This window comes from Pleurodeles waltl, chromosome 2_1 (genome assembly GCF_031143425.1).
Source record: "Pleurodeles waltl isolate 20211129_DDA chromosome 2_1, aPleWal1.hap1.20221129, whole genome shotgun sequence".
Classification (NCBI taxonomy): Eukaryota; Metazoa; Chordata; class Amphibia; order Caudata; family Salamandridae; genus Pleurodeles; species Pleurodeles waltl.
In genome coordinates this window covers 668,221,928-668,234,138 of record NC_090438.1, presented here as the reverse complement: position 1 = coordinate 668,234,138, position 12,211 = coordinate 668,221,928, and positions in this window count along the sequence as shown.

Sequence of the window (12,211 nt, the reverse complement as noted above, 5' to 3'; positions counted from 1 at the left end):
AAAAGGTAGTGATGTACCTCCAACTTTCTTCAAGTTCAGCTAAAGGTGAAAGAAGGCTTTGGCACCATTTAACTGTGTGATCATGTTGGCAATGTGCAGACCAGGATGCCTTTCTCTTTCAATTACCTTTTTTTACTTCACACATATCAACACAGATGTGTAAAACTCCTTCACTGTCTTTTTTGGGTACAACCATTATGTGAGAAACTCATGAAGTGGACCAGTAGATCGTTCAACGATATCATGCTTTAGTATTGTCTCAACCTCTTTATCAACAGCATTTTGAAAATGAAATGCAATTCATCTATGTCTTTAGCAGCATGACAAACTTTCATGGTCTTAAGTTTTCCAAATCTATGAAACAACAAAGGAAACTGACTTACTATTTTGAGATAAGAATTCATGTTGTACTTTGCAGATATCAGTCCCATTTCAGCAGCAATATTAAAATTAAGTAAACAGAGACTTGACACAGTACCTTGAAGCATGTGAATGAGTACTTTTGTTTTTTTTTGTTTCATGGTTGCTTCAAATGAACAATTACTCTTTAATGGCATCAATGCAGCATATGTATATACTCTAGTCTTCAACGGTGTTAGGCGGGGCAATGAAGATAGCTCACTGTATTTCTCATCAGGCATAATGTTTATCGCTGCACCACTATCAATAATAAAAGGGTTGGAGCAGCTGTTTATCTTTAGTGTAATTTTCAGACAATGTTTAAATGACTTTTGTGATTTGTCCTGTCAACTTTTCATTAACTCATATTTTGCTTTGAATGTGGCCAGTCCGACATGCGCATGTGTTTTTGAAGTAAACATTGACATCGCCCATCCACCGTCCTCATTGTCACTTGACAATGAAAATGAAGAACCTTTGGACCAGATGTAGTGCTTCTTTTAATTGACAGTAAGTGATTTCAGCAGCATGGGGTATTTTCTTAGCACTTTTTTTTACTCCGTCACCAATAAGATTCTTGAGGTATGTGACATTCTTTCTGTTATCTGTTTCTTCCAGTCTATTGGCAAAATCATCAAAAGTTACACAATGGTGACTCCGAACCTAGGCATGTTTGGTATCAAACATGTTGGAATCATACCTCAAAAATGTTGCCAGTATTGGAAATAAGATTTCATGCACTCTGGGGACTCTTTAGAGGACCCCCATTGTTGGTCCTACTAGCCTTCCGGGGTTTTCTAGACAGGCCAAGCTGCTGCCACTCCTCAGACAGGTTTCTGTCCTCCTGCTGCTTGAACAGCTTACGCCCAGGAAGGCAGAACAAAGGATTCCCTTTGAGAGAGGTGGGTAACACCCTCTCCTTTTGGAAATAGGTGAAACATGGTTTGGGAGGGGTAGCCTCCCCAAGCAACTGGTATGCTTTGAAGAGCACATTTGGCGCCCTCTGTGCATAAACCAGTCTCTCTCTCATGGGTGGGTCTTTATATTCGGCTTGCAGGATTCCAACAGGACTCCTCTGAAACCTCTATCTGACTTCTAGCCACTGGAACTGCGATTCGACCCTCCAGGAACTGACAATCTGCATCCACGATGAAGACTCTGCTTGCAACATTGTTTCCACAGCTCCTTCCAGCTTCTGCAACATATCCCCAGCTGTGCATCCTCTGACGGTGGCATGCCTTCAGTCTGCACAAGAAGGAAGAAGGAATCTCCCTTGGAGTGAAGGAGTCACTCCCCCGCATCTACAGGCACCAACTGCAACGATGACGGGCTGCGTGGATCTCCTCTCATCCTGAGCTGCGTGGATCCTGCATCATGGATGATGGTCCGGAGTAGTCCTCTTGGTCCTCTCTGATGGTTGTCCACAATTGGTGGAGGTAAGCCCTTGCCTTCCCACGCAGGGCAGTAGTCCTGAGCACTGCGGTTCTTGCAGTACCAAGGCTTGTTTGCATCCCTTCCAAGGGATCTTCAGGCACCATATAGTCCCAGCCCCCAGCACTCCTTTCTGTGATGCACAGCCCTCTGCGTGCTTCTCCTGCGGCATGGGACCCTTCTCCAGTTGTGCTGATTGGGCTCCTCTGTGACTCGTGGTTCCTCGTCTAGCGAGTCTCCTGTGGGGGCTGCCTCTTCTTATGTGGACTGTCTGCCTTGCTGAGGGTCCCACTTGGACTCCCGCCATGGGAGGAGTCCTTCTGAAACTTGCTGGTCCCCGGCACCTCCACTTTTGTGTCACTGCGACTTCTGCCTTTGCCAAGGCTCGTTGGTGGCTTTTCCATGTCACTGACCGACTGCAACCATCCATCCAGTATGGGACGTTGACTTCATCCTCCAGGAACTATTCACCTGCTCCAAGGCTGCATTCCTGACCTCCTTTGTCCTACAGTTGACCAACTCCTGTAACCACAGCTAGGTAGGTAGTAGCTCCGGCTCCCCCTGGAGTCTTCTGGACTTGGTTCCCTTCTTCCACAGGTCTTCCTCTTCAGGAATCCAATCCTGGTTTCTTGCAGTCTTGTCTGGGTGTTGCATTTTCTTAATTTTCCTCCTTTTGGGTGATTTGGGGAAAATCTAGTAATTTACTCCTTTCCTCCTGTTCGCTAGGGGGCACTGTGGTACTTACCTTTGTGGTATCCTAGTACCCCCAGCTTCCCTCTACACATTCCACTTACCTAGGTGGAGGTCCTGTCTTCGCATTCCATGTTTTTTAGTATATGGTTTGGGCTCCCTCTATGGTGAATATTGTCTTTTTGCATTTGCACTTTTTTGTATCACTTTTATGCCTATTACGGATCACTAGTGTACATGTTTAGTTTATTTACTTACCTCCTATTGGAGGGTTGCACAGCTAGTGTTTTGGTAATGTGTTACTGTAATAAAGACCCTTTATTTTTGTAACACTGAGTGCTTTCTTTCATTTGTGTAAGTGGTGGGTGACGACAGTGGTATTGCACGAGCTTTGCATTTCTTATAGATAAGCCTTGGCGGCTCATCCACAGCTACCTCTAGAGAGACTGGCTTATAGACACTGCCTACACTGCACTAATAGGGGATGCCAGGACCTGGTATAAGGTGTAAGTACCTTAGGTACCCATCACACACCAGGCCAGCTTCCTACACAAACCCTGTGCTTTCAATTGGGTTGTGTCACGTGGTGCTGAGGTTGGGTGGCTCTCTTTACTCAGGTTCTCAGGTTCTGGTACGCATGATTGTATTCTCCATATATCTGATTATCACCATCTCTAATGTTTCTCTGCATTTATCTTTTTCTGCTCACAGTGTTCTCTTGCACCTGTTTCACCTATCTGTTACTGCTCATTATGTTTTCTGTATCTGGTTATTGCTTCCTTTAACATTTCTTTGCACTCAACTATTGCTGCTGCCTCTAGCACTTCTCTGCACTTGGTAATTGCAGCCCTTAGCATTGTTGTTCCGTATGTCTTATAGCTCTGTGTTGTGTTGTGTTGTGACGCAGTACATCTTTCACAGCTTCACCAGCAGGTTCCTGGCCAATGATACACAAATTTATCTGAAAGACTTTTGTCTTTTTCAAAAGCTTGGCATTGACTGGAGTGGCGCTTTGACTCCAAATAGCCAAACGCCGATCTTCACTTCTAATGAGGTATGTGTGGCACACACAAGCAGTTTGCTGGACCACCGTAAACTCTATAGGAGAGCATTGCCGGGTATTCAGGTTACCTATCCCCTATCTAGTCACTAGTTGTAGTGTCCTCCCAAACCTGGGTACTTAAAAAAAAAATACACCACACACATCTTACCTGTCTTTATTCATCTGCATGCATGTGTAGGAAAGTAGCCTCTTTCTAGCATGGTTACCCCCACTTTTGGCCTGTTTATCAGTGTGTTTGACTGTGTCCACTGGGATCCTGCTAATCAGGACTCCAGTAGTTATGCTCTCTCCCTTAAATTATGATAATCCAGTATTTCACCCACAATTGGCATACTGGTACCCCCTTATAAGTCCCTAGTATATGGTACATAGGTACCCAGGGCATTGGGGTTCCAGGGGATCCCTAAGGGCTGCAGCATTTCTTTTGCCACCCATAGGTAGTGCATGCAAAGACTTCGACAGGACTGCCATTGCAGCCTGTGTTGCAGCCTGTGTTAAAAGGTGCATGCACCCTTTCAATGCCATTTATACTGCACAAGTCACTTATAAGTCACCCCTACAGTAGGCCCTCCAGCCCTGAGGGCAGGGTGCGGAGTACCTATGTGTGAGGGCAACCCTGCACTAGCAGAGGTGGCCCCACGGCCTCCAGGACCATTTTCCCGGACTTCGTGAGTGTGAGGACGCCATTTTACGCGTGTACTGGACATAGGTCACTACCTATGTCCAGCTACATAATGGTAACTCTGAACATAGGCATGTTTAGTATCAAGCATGCTGGAATCATACCCCAAAGCTTTTGCAGGCATTGGTTGTATGATCCCATGCACTCTTATGGGCTCCTTAGAGGGCCCCCAGTATTGCTATTCCAGCCTTCTGGGGTTTTCCAGGCAGCCCCATCTGCTGTCACCTCTCAGAAAGGTTTCTGCTCTCCCATTGCTTGGGCAGAGCAGCTCAAGCACAGGAAGGCAGAACAAAGGATTTCCTTTGGGAGAGCAATGTTACACCCTCCCGCTTTGGAAATAGGTGTTGCAGGCTTGGAAGCGATAACCTCCCAAAGCCACTGGCAATGCTTTGAAGGGCACAGATGGTGCCCTCCTTGCATAATCCAGCATACACCATTTCAGGGACCCCCAGTCCCTGCTCTGGCACGAAACTGAACAAAGGAAAGAGGAGTGACCACTCCCCTGTCCATCGCTACCCCAGGGGTGGTGCTCAGAGCTCCTCCAGAGGGTCCCTTGGCTTTGCCATCTTGGATTCCAAGTTGGCAGGGAACCCTGGGAGCATGTGAATGGCCTGTGCCAGCAGGTGACATCAGAGCCCTCCTCTAATAGGTGCTTACCTGTGTAGCTGACCAACCCTCCTTTCAGGGCTATTTAGGGTCTCTCTCTTGGGTGGTTCTTCAGATTCGGATTGCAAGACTCCAGCAGGAATCCTCTGCATCCTTTACTTCACCTTCTTACTGAAGAAACTGCATCTGGACCCTCCAGGAACTCTACAAACTGCAACAAAGAAGCAAAGATGACTTCTGCAACATTGTATCTGGAGCTCCTGCCAGCAACTGCAACTGTTTCCCAGTTGTGCATCCTCCGAGGACAGCCTGTCTTCAGCCTGCACCAGAAAAACGAAGGAATCTCCCTTAGAGTGAAGGAGTCACTCCCCTGCTTCAGCAGGCACCCCTCTGCAGCAACGACTGGTGGTGTGGGTCTCCTCTCTTGATGAGTTCGTGGATCCAGCATCTCGGGTGGTGGACTGAAGTGGTCCTGATGGTCCTGATGTCCTACTGTCCAACTTTGGTGGAGGTAACAGCTTGCCTCCCCACGCAAGACAGTACCCCCATGCACCACATGTTTTGCAGTTGCCACGGCTTGTTGGCATCCTTCCACAAAGTTCTTCCTGCACCGTGCAGCTCCGGCCCCCAGCACACTATCCTGTGATGCATAGCTTCCTGCGTGGTTCTCCAGCAGCGTGGAACCATTTGTTGTAGTGTTGCATGGGCTCCTTTTGCACCTCCTTTGTCCCCGTGTTGTGGGACTCCTGTGCACGCTACCTGATCTTCTGAGGGCTCTCTGAGTTGCTGAGAGCCCCCTCGGACTCCCACTCCTGGGTAGAATCTAGCAGGTCCCTCCTGGTTCCGAGCAGTGCCATTTTCTGCTAACTGCGAGCTTTGCATGTGCCAAGGCTTGTTGGTGGAATCCAGCGATTTCTTGTAACATCAAAGCCCTCAGTATGACTTCGGCGGTCTTCCGGCCAGACTGACATGCGAAATGCCGCCACCATACCGCCAGTGGTGGCGGAACAGCGACCGCCATATTACGAGTCATCAGGAACAAACCACCAAAATACGGCTACAAAGCCAACACCGCCAGGCCATCTGAGGGCGGAATGGTGACTGACCTACCACCGGGCCCTACCACCGGGCCCGCCATGCCGACCCCATTCTGACTGCCCTATTATGAGTCAGTTTTCAGCACCGCGGAACATGCACAGCGGTAAACCAATGGTGGTCTGCACAGTTGCGGTACAAAAAGGCACCGCCAATAGTAGCAAACACCACATTGGACAGTTCAAATTCCCCACACCTGAAACACACCTGAAACACATACACACATCACACACCTGCTCACACCTGCTCACAGTACCATATAACAACCAACCCCACAATCCCTTGCGACTACCATGACCAGCCACAGAGACATAAGCCACGAAGCACACCCCATACCCGACAAACACCTGCACATTGCACACTTTCCACAACCCACCAGCACCCACATTCAAACACCCCCACACCACCAATCACCCCGCACTGCACCCTACCCGCACAGGACTCCTTACCCCCCACAATATGTCACACCAGAAACACCTGCATTGCGCAGAGAATGAGTTGCGTGTCATGGTGGACGACGAGATTGTCAGAGTAGACCTACAACTGATAGGAGTCCAGGTCCAGCAAACATCCTTGTCCAGGAGAACGGACTTATGACAGAGGATCTTTGTTCATTATGCGGCCGGCAGGGTGCCGAGAGGCTGGCGGTCAGTTAAATGACCGCCAGCCTGAACACGGCGGTAACCACTGCCTTGTTCATAATGAGGCCCTAAATCTGGGTCATTCAGATGTCCAGCCGGTGTTTCTGATTGTATACAGTCATATGTTTCCCCCACAATGAGGCGGGGTTTGAGTTTCTAGCTGGCTGTAGTTGCTTCGGCTGCGCTTTCTAGTATGGCTACCACCCATACCCTTTTTTCTGAACTCCCTTCTGTGAAGCATCCTACTTCCTTGCAGCTACTCTTTTCTTTTGCAAAGGCTGTTTCAGTGGTCACAATCCTCAACCAGTCCCTCTTCCCTACTGATAGGTCTGTCCCCTGGGGGAGAAGAGGCACCTTTGCTTGACTGTGATTTCTTATCCCCACGATCAGTTAAAGAATAAGAATAACACTCATCAGAGGACTGATACCCCTCTGGAGCTCTTATTTCCATCCTATCTCTTACGTTACAACCTCCCTGTTTCTTGTCTTAGACTAAAAGTGTAGTTTCTTTTTAAGTCTGCCACATAAGCCCCCCTCACTTCTCAGGATAGTGTGGTGCAGCTTTCTTTCCTTCAGAAGATTTCATTTCTAAACCCAGTAATTAACTGGGGTGTTTGTGCTTTCAACCTTAGGGTATCTCTCCCCTCAAAGGCATAAACTTAAGAAACTCTTTTGGACAGCCCTACTTTTTTCTGATCTTGTAGAGTTGCAGCACATTTTTTTTGCATGGCCAATTGAGCTGCATCATTTTTAATACTACCCAGAAGTATCTAAATTACCATATCTATGTGTCCTTTAAGCTACACTCCCAAATCTACTGCAGGTGAAGTGCCATGTTCCTACTGTGTCTGTTTCAATATTTCCGGCAATATTGCAATAGAAAGCAAGCCATGTGTATTCAAATATAGGGTAGCAAAGACACTGGGGTGTGCCACAAACAAGAGAGAAAGAGGTAATCAACTATCATGCATCCTCCTTCGCATACATAAACCACACAAAAGAGTATGATAGCCGTTAAACGATGTCACAGACTGTAAGCTAATTAACAGATCATTGGGAAAGCTTCATAAAAGATCCAGGACTTAAAAGCCTCACTCAGACTTTTGTGGCATGCTTCTTCATAGGCTTTTTTGTTCCACCCTGGTAAGATACTACTATGAGGGTGGCCTCGACCTCAGTGGGAGGGAGCTCGAGATAAATGATGCTGGATAACTAAGATCCAGAATAGTATTAAAACTACCTCAGTGTAAATCCCAAAGAATTATTAAGGCAGGATTAAAATAATAAAGAAGTGGATGAGATTCAAGAGGTTATGTCTCAGTCATCCTATCAGATGGCAACATATTTCAGCCCTTGTAAAAGCTGTTATCAGGTCTCTGGTCTTCCTCGGGATGGATGGGATCGCTGTTAAAAATGTCTTGTGGATTGCGTGCAAAATTATGATGAGAGCAAGGCTTGCAATAGGAATATTAGTTTCTTCTACTACCTAAGGAAAAAGGGGATGAGAAGGTTAGGTACAAGGCACAGTGTCCCAACACTGTTACCATTTTCACTGGCCTTATACATACTGTAATTATGATTCATAGGCCCTTTTAAATAAAGACATGTGGAGACATGTATATGGTATAAAACAAGGTGGATAGCAGAAATATCTAAACAATTTTACATCACATAGTCCTACTCCCTTCATTACATTAGTCTAGGAGTACCTAATTTCTACATATATGTTATCAGCCTTATGGTCATTACACTGGCTGAATAGATATTATAATTCCCTATCTAATTATATGCCAAACTATGTAAGTATCCCTGCTACCTCAGAAAGCCATTGGGTCTGTAGTTGGCTACAATACTTATCGAAAACACAAATGGTCCTGAAGGGGGAAGTAGTACCATAGACTTCCAAGGCAATATTTTTAACAAATCTTCGATAGATAGGTTGCGCTTAGACAATTCTATTGATTACAAAAATGTGTTTAAAAAAAATTATTTTGCAAACTCTCTTAAACACATCAGGAACTTATATTGGTCATGAAAAGCAAACATATTTCATGTGCTCCTAAAGGTGTAATGGTGCAGCACAAGTGATCAGGTGAATAAATAGTGCATAAGTGTTATACAAAATACAAATATATACATGTGGCTGATAAGAACATTTGGCTAGACTAAACAACATCTGACTTGCGCGTGTGTAAATCCTCAATCAAATTTTAAAATCAGTCCACTGCAAAGCAGTTGTCGACGTTTCAACCAACATAACACGATGGCTTAGACAAGGGTCATCACCAGTATGACATTTATTGTAGGATAATTAGCAATGCAGGGCGAAGGCGGGAATTATAGTTACCTTATGGCATGAGTTAAAGCTTTTTGAGATAAGTATAACTATAACTGCTGAATTTCTTTGGTTTTGTGTGTGTAAAATCTAAACCTGTTAAAGTGTATTATCTCTGATCTCAGCAATTTTGGATTGCAGAAAATAATAAAATAATGCAACAGGATCTATATATTTTAAAGAAAGAGAAATAATGAGAGAAACCAGGGAAGACCTTACATCTAGAGCATGGGTACTCACAAACATTTTCCCAGGGGAGCCATCTGTGCTCGGAGGGAGGGGAAGAGTGGTCACTGACACCTGAAAGGGCTGTGCCTGCTGTCACACAATGCAGTCTCCAACCCCCTGGTGTGTGTCTGGGGCCTGGCCTGGGCAAGGCAGGACCTCACAATCAAGAGAGACTTTTATTTCAAGTAAGCCTACTTCAAAGGGCAAAATGGGTATAAGAAGGGCACCCAAAACCACAGACTTTAGATCACTTCTGGAAACCAACATGAACATCTGCCTAAAGAAGAGCTGAAGAGCTGAGGAAGAAGTGCTGCCCTGCCTGTGACTGTGCTTTGTGGAGCTATCCTGCAGTTGCTGCTTCTGCCTGTGCAAGACGACAAAGACTGGACTTTGTGTGCCTTCCTGCTTGTGAAGAACTCTCCAAGGGCTTGAAACTGAGCTTGACTCCTGTTGTTGAAGTCTCAGGGACTTCTCTCTGCCAGCACCTGGAGCCTCTGCTGAGACTTCTGCCCTGCCAAGTGGTGCCCTATCCAGTACCTGGGGCCTTGACAGGTAAAGCTGGTGGACCAAGGTTGGAAATCCACGCAACCTCTGAAAGCGGCTAAAGAAACGACGCGCTGCCAGCTCTGTGGCTGGAATCAATGCAGCGCTTGCAGCGTGGCTGTGAAATTGACGCACACGGCTGGAGAAACGACGCTCGGCATCACTGATGGAGCGTGCACATCCCTCTGTAGCTCTTGCAGCATCAAGTGCTGAAGGTGGTAATCGAGAGGGATTTTATACATCACCTTCATCAGATTCCTCTCTTGCAGGGTCAATTGAAGGTCTCTCACGCATAGCTAAATTAGGCAACATAACAAGGGTCACTTTGATTTTACAGCACATTACAGAATCATACTCTAGAGCACCCCCCTTTTGGTCCTTTTCACTTCCAGTTAAAAACCTACAGCCCCAATAACATGTCTATTTTATCCATCTGGGGCTCTTGGCTTACGAGCCTGGGAAGATATTATAAACCTTCTCTGAATAGACCAGATGGCTTTCTAAGATCAAGGTCTACTATACTCATGAGACCTTGATGTTTACCTACATACATGTATTCCTTGGCTCTCAAATATGCCATCTTCTTAGAAGTCTGGGGAAGGTATCCATGTTCGAGGTATATACCACTGAATTGAGCCACTCAGTAATAGTAGGAGAATTTCTTGATACCCTCTTCTTACAGATCCCCCTCCTCACCAGCCAAATCAAATAGAACACCTGCTTGCTATCCCTTTTATTTAGTTTCACCGCATCTTCTGCTGTCCCAAAAATTGTCAATCTAAGGATTGCCTTGAGCATCTGACTTATGCTCCTACCTATGTCATCCCAGAATTGTTGTATCTTTGGGCACTCCAGAAAAAGATGAATGTTGGCTGCCTTTTCCAGGTCACACTTCGTGCAGCATGCTAGGACCCTTTTCCCCAGTTTCAAAATCTTATTTGGGGACCAAAAGGCTCTATGGAGGAAAAAGAAATGATTCCTTCTCAGATATTCAGGTTTTACAGTAGTGTAAGGTAAGTGCATTAATACTTGCCATAAGTCTTGAGTATGTAGCTACGGCAAGCTTCTCCCCCATAGGTCTTCTGGAAGAGCGAAGTTATCATCCATAATGTCTAAAATCATCCAATACCGACATGAGACCTCTCTCTTCCTCATTTTGCGCTTCATTAGTTGTTTTTTGAGCTAATTTGAGTTGCCATTCCTGGCCCTCCGTACTTAGGCCCAACGTTTTAATTGCAAGAACTCGAACAATGTTTTTACCCTGAGGTACCCTTTCTAGCTCCTCCCCCAGGATTAACTCCTCATCCTGCAGTAACTGCCCCCAATACTGTAACTCCGTCTTGCTGATGGGAATTGCCAATTTGTCCCTCAAACACTCAGGTATACTGGAGGACTCCGAAACTGGGGCGCATCTGCTATAATATACAAACTCTGTTGCCCTCTGTATCTGTGACCAAAGGTAAACGATTGCTTGCAACGCTTTCAATCTTACTTTTTTATAAACTTTTACATCCCCGAACGTGTACAGGAAGTGGGATTTGCCCCCTCTTACATCCTTCAGCATAGCTTTAAATAGGCTCCCCGCGGTGCAGTTTCCGTAAGTAAACACTTACAGTTCTTTAACTGAAATGCCCAAGTATAAACCTGGAAGTCTGGCAATGCAATCCCTCCCTTTTCCTGTCTTCTATGAAGCTTCTTCGATGAGATTTGAGGGCCTTACGATGACCAAATAAATCAGCTTATGACACCCTACAACCTCCCCGAGCATTTTTGTAAAGTACAAAGGGATAGAATTAAAAAGGAACGTAAATTTGGGTAGAATGGTCATTTTTATCAGGTTAGCCCTACCAAAGGTGGTTAACAGTAGATGAGACCAGGTGGACAAAAGACAATGCACCTCTTTCATCACACTTTTAAAGTTGGATTCTGTGATTTTAGCTATATCCTGTGTAATTCTAATTCCAAGGTTTTTATCTCTCTCTTAGCTCCCTGATATGGCCCCTCCATGTTCCAGACCATTACCTCCGTCTTTGAGCAGTTCACAACGTATGACAATACCTTACCAAAGTCCCTCACTAGTTGCTTCAGTGCTGGTAACGATGATTGTAGATTTGCTGCATATCTAATCAAATCATCCACGTACAAGGAGATCTTCTTTTCCCATGTAACATACTTAAAAGGAGTTATCCTCTTCTCCCCCCTCAACTTACTTGTCAGTGGTTCAATATATAAGTTGCAAAGCAATGGGGAGAGAGAGCATCCCTGCCTCGTCCTTCTTGTGATTGAAAACTCTGTTGCTAGTCTACCATTTATAAGACTTTTGGCCAAAGAGCTTAAATAAATGCACTGGATCACATTCCGAAAGTTCTCTCCTAAGTTGGTAAGTTTCAGAACTAAAGTCAGTTCGTGGAGATATCTACCCTTCATAAATCCCTTCCAGTCTTTGTGCACCAAGGCCCCTGGTTCCCTCTGTGGTGCCTAACTGTATCACTGAGGCT